This window comes from Aythya ferina (genome assembly GCF_964211825.1).
Source record: "Aythya ferina genome assembly, chromosome: 1".
Lineage (NCBI taxonomy): Eukaryota > Metazoa > Chordata > Aves > Anseriformes > Anatidae > Aythya > Aythya ferina.
In genome coordinates this window covers 201754493-201765886 of record NC_140296.1, presented here as the reverse complement: position 1 = coordinate 201765886, position 11394 = coordinate 201754493, and positions in this window count along the sequence as shown.

The window sequence follows — 11394 nt, the reverse complement described above, 5'->3', positions numbered from 1 at the left end:
ATCTCCAACCAGGCCAGATTGCTCATCCAAGCTGGCCTTAAACAATTCCAGGGATGGGGCATCCACAGATTCTCTGGGCAACCTGTTCCAGGGCCTCACCACCTTCAGAGTGAAAAATTTCTTTATAATATCTAATATAAATAAATAAATAAATAAGTAGATAAATAAATAGAGGCTGGACACACATAGGTACTCCCACAACCAAGAGGAGACAGACAGTAATTTGTCTTCTGTATCTCAGTCCTCAAGTTTCCAGAAGTCTTCTCAGATGATATAAGATACTTGAATTCTAGGTGACAAGTACCCTATACCATGTACGTTCAAAATTAAGAACTCTGATTCATAAGAAACAAACAAACAAGCAACAGCAACATTCCCTCCCACCATAAAAAAAAAAAAAAATGTTTTTTAAAGACACATAAATGTTTTTAAAGACACATTTTCATGAGTCACTCTATATAGATTCATGCCATTCCATCCTTGGAAGATTTCTAGCTTATTTATTTTTATCTCCTATATCTCCACCACCTGACAGTCTTGTTGGTTTTGGTTTTCTTTTTCCTTTACTGTAATCTTGAATATAAGTCATCCAGACTAAAGAAACAGCATGCAATTCATATCTGGACACCACTAAGCAAAATATAATCATTTCACATTCAGTCTCAAAAGTACTTTGCAGGAGTTGGCTGCCTTTATTTATGTCACATAGTGCATCAATGAGAAACCGCAAGAGATAAAAAACATGACCCAGCTTCACTTGCAAGCAATGGAGCTATCTCAGCTTATTTTGTTTTGTGGGGCTCTAGAACTATTGTGTGACCTTGTTGTATCCAAAAAAAATAAAAAATAAAAATGAAACTATCAAATTTTAAAAAGTTTCATGTGTTTGTGGGTGAAGGTCACTGAAGTGAAAATCTTTCCAAAGAATCAAATGTGTTTCCAAGTAATTTATTAAAATAACATAAGACAAGCTCAGAAAACACATTTCTGTTCCTGTCACTGTGAAATCCTTGAACTGGAGTATTCCTGGCAGAACAGAACCAGCTGGAGCTATTGAGCATAATTCTGGTGGTAGCTTACATTTTTATAGCTCTGGGGGCCTGTAGTGTACAAGGCAAATTTGGCACCACAAAAGACAATATTAAGTTTTGATGCCAATCTTTGTTTAAAAAGAAAAAATGTATTTCTGTTCAGCACATAGAAAGCAGATGCTTTTTCTAGGTGTCTCCAGGTACACAGGAATGATGAATACATTCCACATTTTTCAATTACACAACTGACATATTTACAAAAATGGCACATTGAGAATTTCCATATAAGCTTGGAGCTTGTCCCTGAAATAGCTTAAAGAAAAGAAAAAAAGAGAGAGTGAGAAAAGATACAGAGCCAAACCAGTTATAGTCTTCTGTCCACAGACTAATTTGCCTTTCCTTGTTCTACCAGTAAGAATAGAGTTGGGCTGTGTCAGCAAATTGTGGAATTAATCTATTGAATTACCTAACAGTTTTTGTTGAAGAGTGTCTTTAAAGTTACACAGCTCTTCAAATGGATCAAAGCAAAGTTTATGCACCACACAAGAACATCCTAAGTGCAGCCAAAAGATTGTTCTCAACTGAACTTTGCATTCCCTTTGAAAAAGGATCTTATGCAATGTCATCAGCACTCCAGATGCCAATTTATAGTTGAGAAGAAAAACAGCTGCTAGTTTGGTTATTTAGAAAAGTTTATTTACAAATATGACCACTGAGAAAGTCAAAATCATAGGTGTAGTTTATGTTTTCAGCCATGTTTTGCACTGTCCGTCCTGTTATCTTACAAATAATTCACTATCACTATTTGTGGTGAAACAATGTAAGATACATGTCTGAGCATTTAAAAGTCAGAAAATGCTCCTGATTCTCCTCTGATGGCTGTTGGCAAACTACAGAGTCCCATTGTTCTGTACCTATCTGCAGCAGCAACCTTTTCTGCACTGCAAGTGGTTCTGTTTCTGGTTGGCTCCAAATACCTGCACAACTCACCTATTTGTCCTATTTGTGTGGGCCTGATTGGCATAGCAACAGAGTGGCTTGCAAAACACATCTGTTACCTAATGATACTGCCTGCTGACACATTCATATATCTTTTAGGGAGTTTTTTCTACCGCTGCTCACAGCTGCTTCCAGTTCCTTTCTGGTCCCATTCACCTTGATTTTTGCATAGCAGTGTGAGTTTCTCCACAGTTTGGATCCTAATTCTTATTTCTCTGTCCTTCTGTGTGAATTGTACTTGCTTCAGATTCACTTTGCTGGAGCTAGGTGCTTCAAGATTTAAATGAAAAAGAGCTAATTGTAAGGGATTTTTAGCACAACTCAAAGAAGCAACTTTTTTTCTGCCTCCTTCACAGCCAAACAATTTTCAACTCATATGGGGCCAGTCCTCAGCTGACATAAACAACCCTACAGACATCAGAGCAGCTTGGCAGACTTATATCAGCTAAGGAACTGGCTTTCCAAGGTATGCCAAAGGCCTATCTTCTCACACAGGCTTTTGCTTTTCAGATCGTCAGAAAGACACTGGACTTAACCTTCACTGTTGACTTGACCTTTAAAGTCTAGTCCCAAGTGCCACTTTTCCCCTCCTGAAATGAAGAGTCTGCTCAAGCTCCCTCATTCTGAGAAAGCCTGGCAGGACATCTCCCTTGGTGCCTGAGCTTTGGCATGCACCCTGGGTCAGGGATAACTGAGGCAACTGCAGACCTCTTCAGCGTCCAAAGGCATCCAGGGAGGGTGTTTTGACTTGAAATGCAGTTTATGTAGCTGGAATTCTTTTTTCTTATTGTTGCAACATGTGAGCTTGCTGCTGCTAGTGTTAGCTGTAGGTATGGAGGTATACTTAAGCAACTGTAAGGACACCTGAAGCTCAGGGAAAGACAACAAATATGAACATTTTTGATTGCTCTGATCTTAATTTTCCAGTCTTGGAGCAATTTTGTGATCACCTACGGTCTCACTTAGTATATCAAGCTGAACACACAAAACTGAGATACACCACACAGTAACTAAAAACACTGATCATTTTCTCTAATATTTTGTCTGGTGCTATTTTTTAAACTACTTTATGTATCATAATTGATGACCTGTGTTTTAACTTGTTTAATGGGACCATTCTGAGTGTTCTAGTGCTTAGACATTGAGCAATGCATCACAGAAACCTGGAACCAAATGAAGAGGAACATTATTCTGTATACAGCTTGCTAGGCTGTACTTGCAGTAACAGTAAACTGCATCACTGAAAATGGTCCCATATGATTTTAGGCAACCTTGCCAAATAATCCCATTCATAAATCCCATTCTTATTCCACCTCCTGTATTTCATATACTGTGCCAGGTTTCTCTGATCATAATAACCTTGTATATCTTCTAAGTCTAAATTTATTCATTATTCCTACATTATATCCACACATAATTTGCAATGTCCAATATTGCAAAGTAGTAGCAACAAGCATCTTTTGACCTTCTTCACAAAGTTCATAATTAAATCTAAGAGACACAAATCGCATTCTGCAGCAAGGTGGGCTTTCTATGTGCCTTTAGAGCATGTAAGGAAATATCTGTTTACGCAGCACAATGGATAAAGAGAATCTAAATTCATACCAATTGCAGAGATAAATTTGTTAAAGTATATGGCACTAAGCACAATCACAGAATGCAAGAATGTTTTGCGTAATTTCTGTTGCTAAATTGCATGTTCTGAATATTTCCCACGTTGCCAACTCAAGCTTCAGTAGAGAACTACAAACAGGTTCCTAAATTCCAGCAAAGACTTACAACTAAAGCCCTCGGCTGGGCTTTCTGAAACATGTTTACAGACATAGTCAGGTAAAATTTCCTACTGTTCTATGAAAAACTAAAGTTTAAACAGTATCATTTAGCTACAACCACCTGTTTCAATTAATTCTCTTACATGTTTCATGCCCTGCAAGCTTTCTTCTTCCTCTTTAAGTCACTCTGTCAAAGACCACAGATGTTTTATTTTTGTTATAGTCCTATTATGCTTTCAGTGATTACAAGAAGTGAATTAAATAAACTTGAAAAATACAGCATACATGTACATGGGCATCAATCATCACTTGCAAAATATGTAGGCATAGTTGTCAGGTAAGAGAAACAATCCTAAAAGACTTAGAAAGACAACAACCAACCTTGTACTTTGTTTGCTGAATATCACTTTTAGTTATAAGCTTAGGGAAGGAAATGCAGTCTCATAAGTGGGGCACTAGACATGGAACTGAACTGCTGGTTATAATCTTTTTTCTCCTGCTGGCCTGGCAGGCAGTATTTTACCTTCCACTCCATCTTGTGAATTTATGCTGAGATCTCTCTTTTCTTAATGCGTGGGGCATCACCTTTAGCAAGAGTCTTTCAGTATAATACTGATATGGACAGTAATCCTTATAACACCAAAAAATCATAAATGTTTTTTTACATTCTTAACAAAAACAGGTACTATAGCAAGCAGTGTGTAGCTAGCAATACTCAGCATAAAAGTAAGCAGATACTTAGCTGAAATGCAATGAAGGATGGTCAAATACTTTCAAAATACTCAGCTTTTTTTCTTACCTATTTCTTTCATATAATATGAAGACATCCTGGTCCTGCCACCATCCTTACCGTGTAGGTTCTGAGGTTCTGCCACAGGTAATCGGTGCTTCTCTAAGGTCTGCAGTTCCTTGAATGTGTATCAAAAGTATATTAGATTGCAAAATATTTGATAAAACTGCATTCCAATAGCTATGAAGAAAGAGAGAGAGAGAGGAGGAAAAGGAAGCAAGGAAGCAAGGAAGGAAGGAAGGAAAGAAGGAAGGAAGGGAATGTGACATCACTTATCGGCCACTATGCAAACATATGACTTTAATATGGGGCATTGGAGAGAAAGATCTTAGAATAGTGTTCTATTCTGTTGGTAGAGTTGGAGGCATAAGTGAAAGCACTGCAAAAATAAAAGAATTATTTCCAAATATGGACAGGATAACATTTTAAACAGGTAAAATGTTATTTTGAAACAATGATAAGGATAAATCAAGCAGGGTAAACCCTGAGAAACTGATATTCTCCAACAAAATTTTCAGATTTAAGATTTCTGTGTGTGGAAAACATTTCCTGGAACTACCTGCCTATTGACAGACCAAGGCTTTCATTATTCTTCTTGTCATCCTGTATCAAGGTGCTGCAATTATACTGTACGTATCTCTATATTTTTAATTCAGCATGAGATTTTGTCAGAAGTCTTTGCCAAACTCAGCTCAAGATCACATATACATGTAAGGAAGCTTTACTGTTGATTATACTAGAAACAGATAGACCAATGTTTCTCAACATCTTGTTCCAAATGGGCAAGGATAAAGCACTGGGTCTGAAAGTCTCTTGGCTGTAGCATGAAACTGAATTGAAGCTGAACATTAGATCTACATGAGCATTATTAACATTTCCCTCTGCTGCTAAAATTCTGGTGTTTTGGGAGAAGGTTTCAGCATTTAAAATCGTGAAGCTCTCAGCAAGTACTTTGCAAATGCCATAAATTACTTCATTTAAAATATGCTGAGATCCTAGCAAAGTAACAAGATTTGCCTAGAAAACATTAATGGTGCATCCAAAGATTTAGATCAAGGCTTAGATCCTTTTATTTAAAGTAGGTTGAAGATGTTGGTTTAATGTCTCCTAATGTGACTTGCAGAAGTTACCAAGGAGAGAAAGATCAAGGAAAAAAAAAAAAATCCTTTTTTTTTCCTTTTTTTTTTTTTCCTTTTTTTTTTTTTCCTTTTTTCTTTTTTTTTCTCTCTTTCATTTTAGGGAAACAGGCAATGCATCTTAAAAAGGAAGTGTCACAAAGCTACAGGGACCACTACTGATATCACAAGGGCAATTACTACTACTTTCCTTTGAACAAAATTATACACAGCTACAGATTTCCAGGCATACAACAAAATGGAAAGATTACTTACTGGAAAGCTTAGATGTAGACTTCTACTCATTTTAAGTCCAGGTCCACATTTATTACTTTTACACTTATTTTTCCACACACTTCTCCTTGGCTCCAGCCAACCATAACAGTAGCTGTCCTTGTAGAAATAGGCATATGGAACTTGGCACATGGAGAAACCAACAGCCATCCAAGGAAATAATTCTAAGTGTCTTTTGATGTATGTGTTTCTATCTACATCACAATCCAGAGGTGGGTTGCAGTCCTGTGTAGATATACCCAAATTAACATTAGTCTAGCTGTGTCTCCATGGTAGCAAGGACTTCCTTTGAGATGTACAATCCAGCAAGACTTGAGGTGTGTATGCAGGAAAAGCTGTACCTCCTGTGTTTCACGGCTATCACATTAAAGCTCATTTGGAAATGTCTATGCAAGATGCCATCATACATCGGGACCATGAGAGTTAGACGTGTTTTTGTTTGTTGTTGAACACTACTGAAAGAGGGCTAGGTCACTTCTGAGTTGTTGATTCAAACCTTTACAGCTTCAAGAGGGAATGAAATCTGGAGTGCTTATCCATTTAGGGCAAAAACAGAAGAGCATCTGACTTTCAAACAAGGTCTCTGTGGAGACACAGACACCTGTAACCCTGATTAAGGTACCTAATTTCTAAAGAGTTCATTCTAAAGCCCAATGTTTTCTTGTAGATAGAAGAAACACAGGCACTGAAGTTTTATTTTACCAAGTCCTCAAACCCTTATGTTTTCCATGTGGCTCATCCTCAAACACAGATAGATCTATTTCATTATATTCATGGGACTTCTCTCCTCTGTTCTGAACTCAGTCAGAAATAACTCATATCCAGGCATCTAACTAGCTGCAAAGACTAGAAAGAGTGAGATTAGCTCTCAGAAAAGTTTCCAGGTTGAGGATAATATAGATATTTCATGTGTCACTTTCTTATTGTTATCACAGACATCTATATAAATGAGTTTCTGACATTCTCCTACTTATCTGTTACACAGCATTACAGATTTGTAAGATTATGCTTTCTCTGGGCTCCAAGATTCCCTCTTGAATCCAAACATTCAGCATTGTTTTCATCACACTTGGACTTTGTTCCACTTTTAGTAGCAGCATGATGTCAGTCACATTTAAATCAGATGAAAACCTGAATTTTTCATATTAATTAAAGTTCAATGGATTCCTTATAAAGAATAGATGAAAGGAGCAGCAGTGACAGGGGAGTCATGTAGGCCGGATTTTCTGCAGATTAGCTAAAGCTGGTATGAACTTCCTCCCTAGCTTTCTGGAATGTTTCCTGATTTTTTGAAGAGATTGACAAATCAGGTTTTGCATAATAGCACAGGAGCAATCTCCTCATCATTTCCACAATATAAAGAGGAGGCATAAAGAGAAAAAAAAAAAAAACGCGCTTTCTCTCCAAAATGTTGTTTCTTGAATTGCTGTTAAACACATAAGGGCCAAACTCACCTCAATTACTATTCTCCTGGGATACAGCACTGTGTTACAGCAGTGATGAATTTGGCTTTGGTGTGTTTAGGTCTGGTGCCCTGGAAAAAGCACAAGTAGAGCCTCTTAGAATTATCAGTTTTTGGAGACTGCTCATAATTGTTATTTACAAAGGAAACCACTGACATTACTTTGTCCCACACCCTCACTCCACAGTTAGCCCCTCAAAGGACAGCATCTCATAGAACTGATGGCATTTGATCACCTAGAAACCTCCCAATACTCCTGTAGCAGCAAGGACAGTTTCCTCACCTCCCCAGGATGACTCTGAAGCTGGGAAACCCAATGCTGGGCTACCAGGGCCCTGAGCTACTTCAGGTAGTTTCATGGGCAGCTACCTAACACATCGGTTTGGTCAAGCCAGGAAGCACTGGTGTACCTGGGTGGGACAGGAAAAGAAATCCCACCCACCACGGCCTCTATAAAAGGCCCCAGAATGACTTTTTCAGTACTGTAGAAATACTCGATCCAATCAAAGAAGGTCAACCAAACACATTGCTCCATCTAAGCAAATACAAACCAAAAATTAGATCAAATACTGCACATTCAAGCAAGTTACTTGAAGGAATAATGTCAGGCAACCATCTCTCTCCCTTTTAAAGAGGTGGTGTGGTTTAAGCTGGCAGGCAGCTAAGTACTACATAGCCTCTCACTTCCTCTCCCCAGATAGAACTGGGGAGAGAATTGGAAAGGTAAAAGTGCAAGAATTTATGCCTTAAGATCAAGACAGATTGCTAGGTAAAGCAAAAGCCACTTATGCAAGCAAAGCAAAACAAGGAATTCATCTGTTTCTTCCTATCAGCAGACAGGTGTCAGCCTCTTCCAGAAAAGCAGGGCTTATCATGTGTAAGAGTTTCTTGGGAAGACAAACATTATCACTGAGCTTCCTCTCATTATTCTTTCTTTATCCCAGCTTTTAAAGCTGAACATGACACCACATGGTATGGAATATCCCTTTGGTAAGCCTGGGCCAGCTGTCCTGGCTGTGTCTACTCCCAGCTCCTTGTGCATTCCCAGCCTCCTCCCTGGCAGAGCAGCATGAAAAGTGGAAGAGTCCTTGGCTCTGTGTAAGCACTGCTCTGCAACCACTAATTTATGTCACTTAGAGATTCTACCCTATTTTTTTTAGCCTGTACAGCTACCTGGTATATATCCCAGCATGACAACTTTTAATATATTAAAAAGGAACCCAGACTATTAGCCAAGCAATGAGAAAAGCAGTGATGTTTTTAAGTAGATTAACTTCTTTCTCCATCTCTGCCAAAGCCATATGTACTTTGCCTTTTTACAAATAGCAATACTAGCTTGAACATACAAATATGGTGATTCTTAACTAGTATTTCTGCAAGGGAACTGATAAGATAACATCCACTTGAACATGGTTTTAACATTTACTACTACCTTCTCATTAAAGCTGCCCATGAGAGAGCCAGCAGCAAGGTCCAAATGGTTTAGTATTATGTGGAGCATGAAGAGAAATTCTCAGCAGAAGGCTCCATTGATTCTCCCTTGTTCCCATCTAAATTCCCCCAAATTGCCTTTTAGATCGAGGGTCTGTTTTAAGGAAGTAACTTTTTGTTTCATAAAGACTTTTAGACTGCAGCTATCTTCGGGTTCTGATCTAGCTCTGTAAGTAAGCCATCTTGCCTTGCATTCCCCTCTGATATCGGGGAAAAGTACCTGCAACCTAGGTTATGGTTTTCAGGCAAGTCCATGTTTCCCAGAATGGAAGAGCTGGCTTGCTTTTGGGGATATGCAGTTCCACAAGGGCACAGAACTGATGTACAAAGTTGTAGAAAATGTTGGAAAACCATGTCAGGCCCAAACAGTAGCTCTCTCAGTTATGCAATCTTCAAAATTGACTGTGAGGACACATTACAGAGCACTATGAGTCAGGTGCTTCCTACATGACTACCTCATTCTTCTAGTGAGATAATCATGACATTGGCACATGCACTCTAATGACAATACAACATGAACCATTGGGAGTTTACTTATTCTGTCTCTTGGAGGAAGGCCCAGAACCTCAAGAAGCGTTCAAGCAACTTCCTCCTAATTTGAGATAAAGGTCCAGGGGCTCCCCTAACTCCTTCTACAACACAAAAATTCAAATGATCCTTCAGCTACATGGTAAACACCAACTTTCTGCATTGTTATCTACTAAACTTTTATTTACAGATGCTGTAATTAAGCAGCAGTATAACATATTTCAGAACAATTTGATAAGAACTTGGATTACGTTCATTTTCTAGCCAGAAAGAAGATTACTACTTAAACATTTGTGTTTTGTTTTTTTTTAAGAATCAAAGCAATATCTATAGCAGTGAGCTATGCAAAGAGAAAGTCTACTGACTATTTTATTTGGGTTTGAGGAGTTTTAGTTTTACTTACCATTATTTATAGTAGATATTCTAAGTATGGAGAAACATCTTTATATTGTCACTCACATTGAAAACAGTCTAGAGTGTTCTAAAATGATGGGTAATGAAAAACAAAGTTGAAAGTTGCTGGAAAGTGTCTAGCAGGTACTGTTGGAGTCAGGTCAGGCCTTAATGTCTTCATTTTGATCCAAGGGAAAAGAGTAAACAGAATACTAATGAAAGATGCGGATGGTACTAAAATCGGTAAAGGTTATCAGTGAAATAATGCTAGAGGACCTGAATAGGTTAGAAATATGGGCTTAAAGCAAAATTATGTTTAGCATGGAAAATTGCAAGCTAATCCCAATAGAGAAAAATAATTAATGTTGAGTAACAAAGGAACAAAAGTAAAAAGAACCTGAAAAGAAGGTTTATTGAAAGAGATATAGGGTGAAAGAAATCTTAGAGATAATTTGCAACGTGAAGCAAGAAAAAAAATACTTTTGATCTAAAGGCTTAGGAAAAAATCACATGCCATAAAACGTGATGAAACATTGTAGTTGTGTGCATGGCAATATCTGACAGACCATCTGCAAATTAAAGTATCTCTGTACCAGAGAGCAACATGTGAGAAGACTTTTTTTTTTTTTTTTTTTTTTTGTTTCTTCCCTGCCAGGAATAATTGATTTATAAGGATACACAGTAGTCCATGAAGAAGCAATGTGAAAGTGGGCACACCCACTCAAATAAATATTTTCCTCTTCTACTATTATTTTCATTATAGTTGGCCAATGAGAATGAAATTAAATTAAAGAGATAAAAGTCAAGATCTATTAGCCGGTGTAAGAGCAATATATAGAGACGACATAAGTTTTAGCACTCCAGGCATTTGAAGTAAAGATCAGGCAACATTGGAGCCATGCAATAATGAACTTTGGTAAAACTGGAAATTAAACTGCTAAACACAGCATTTGTAACCTGTTCTACTTCCTGTCCCACCTGATAAAATACAATTTATAGAAAAGCATGTCTCAAATTCATTAGGTCTCCTGAAGGGACTTACTTCAGTGTTTTCTTGTAGGTTAGAATATTTTGTTTCTCTCCCTTAGGAAAATATTATTCACTGAGAAGGTGTCTGGGCACTGGCACAGGCTCCCCAGGGCAGTAAACATGGCACTGAGCTTGCTAGAGTTCAAGTGCTTGGACAACACTCCCAACAACAAGGTGTGCTTTTGGGACGGTTCTGTGTGGACCCAGAAGTTGGACTCCACAATCCTTGTGGGTCCCTTCCAGCTCAGGATATTTTGTTATTCTATAATTGTTTGTTTGGTTTCTTCTGTTTTGTTGTTCCTGGTTTGTTTCTGTTTGTTATTTGTTTGCCAGGTCTGACTAGTCTAATTAATAGGACAAATATAGCAGATCAGCTCTAGTACCTAGTTAATTACTACTTCTTCTAAACCACTTTGGAAATAAAACAGTAATAGTATGTCCCAAGGGATTGCACTCTGTGTCCAGAGATTGTTCTTTCTTCCTGTCCTCG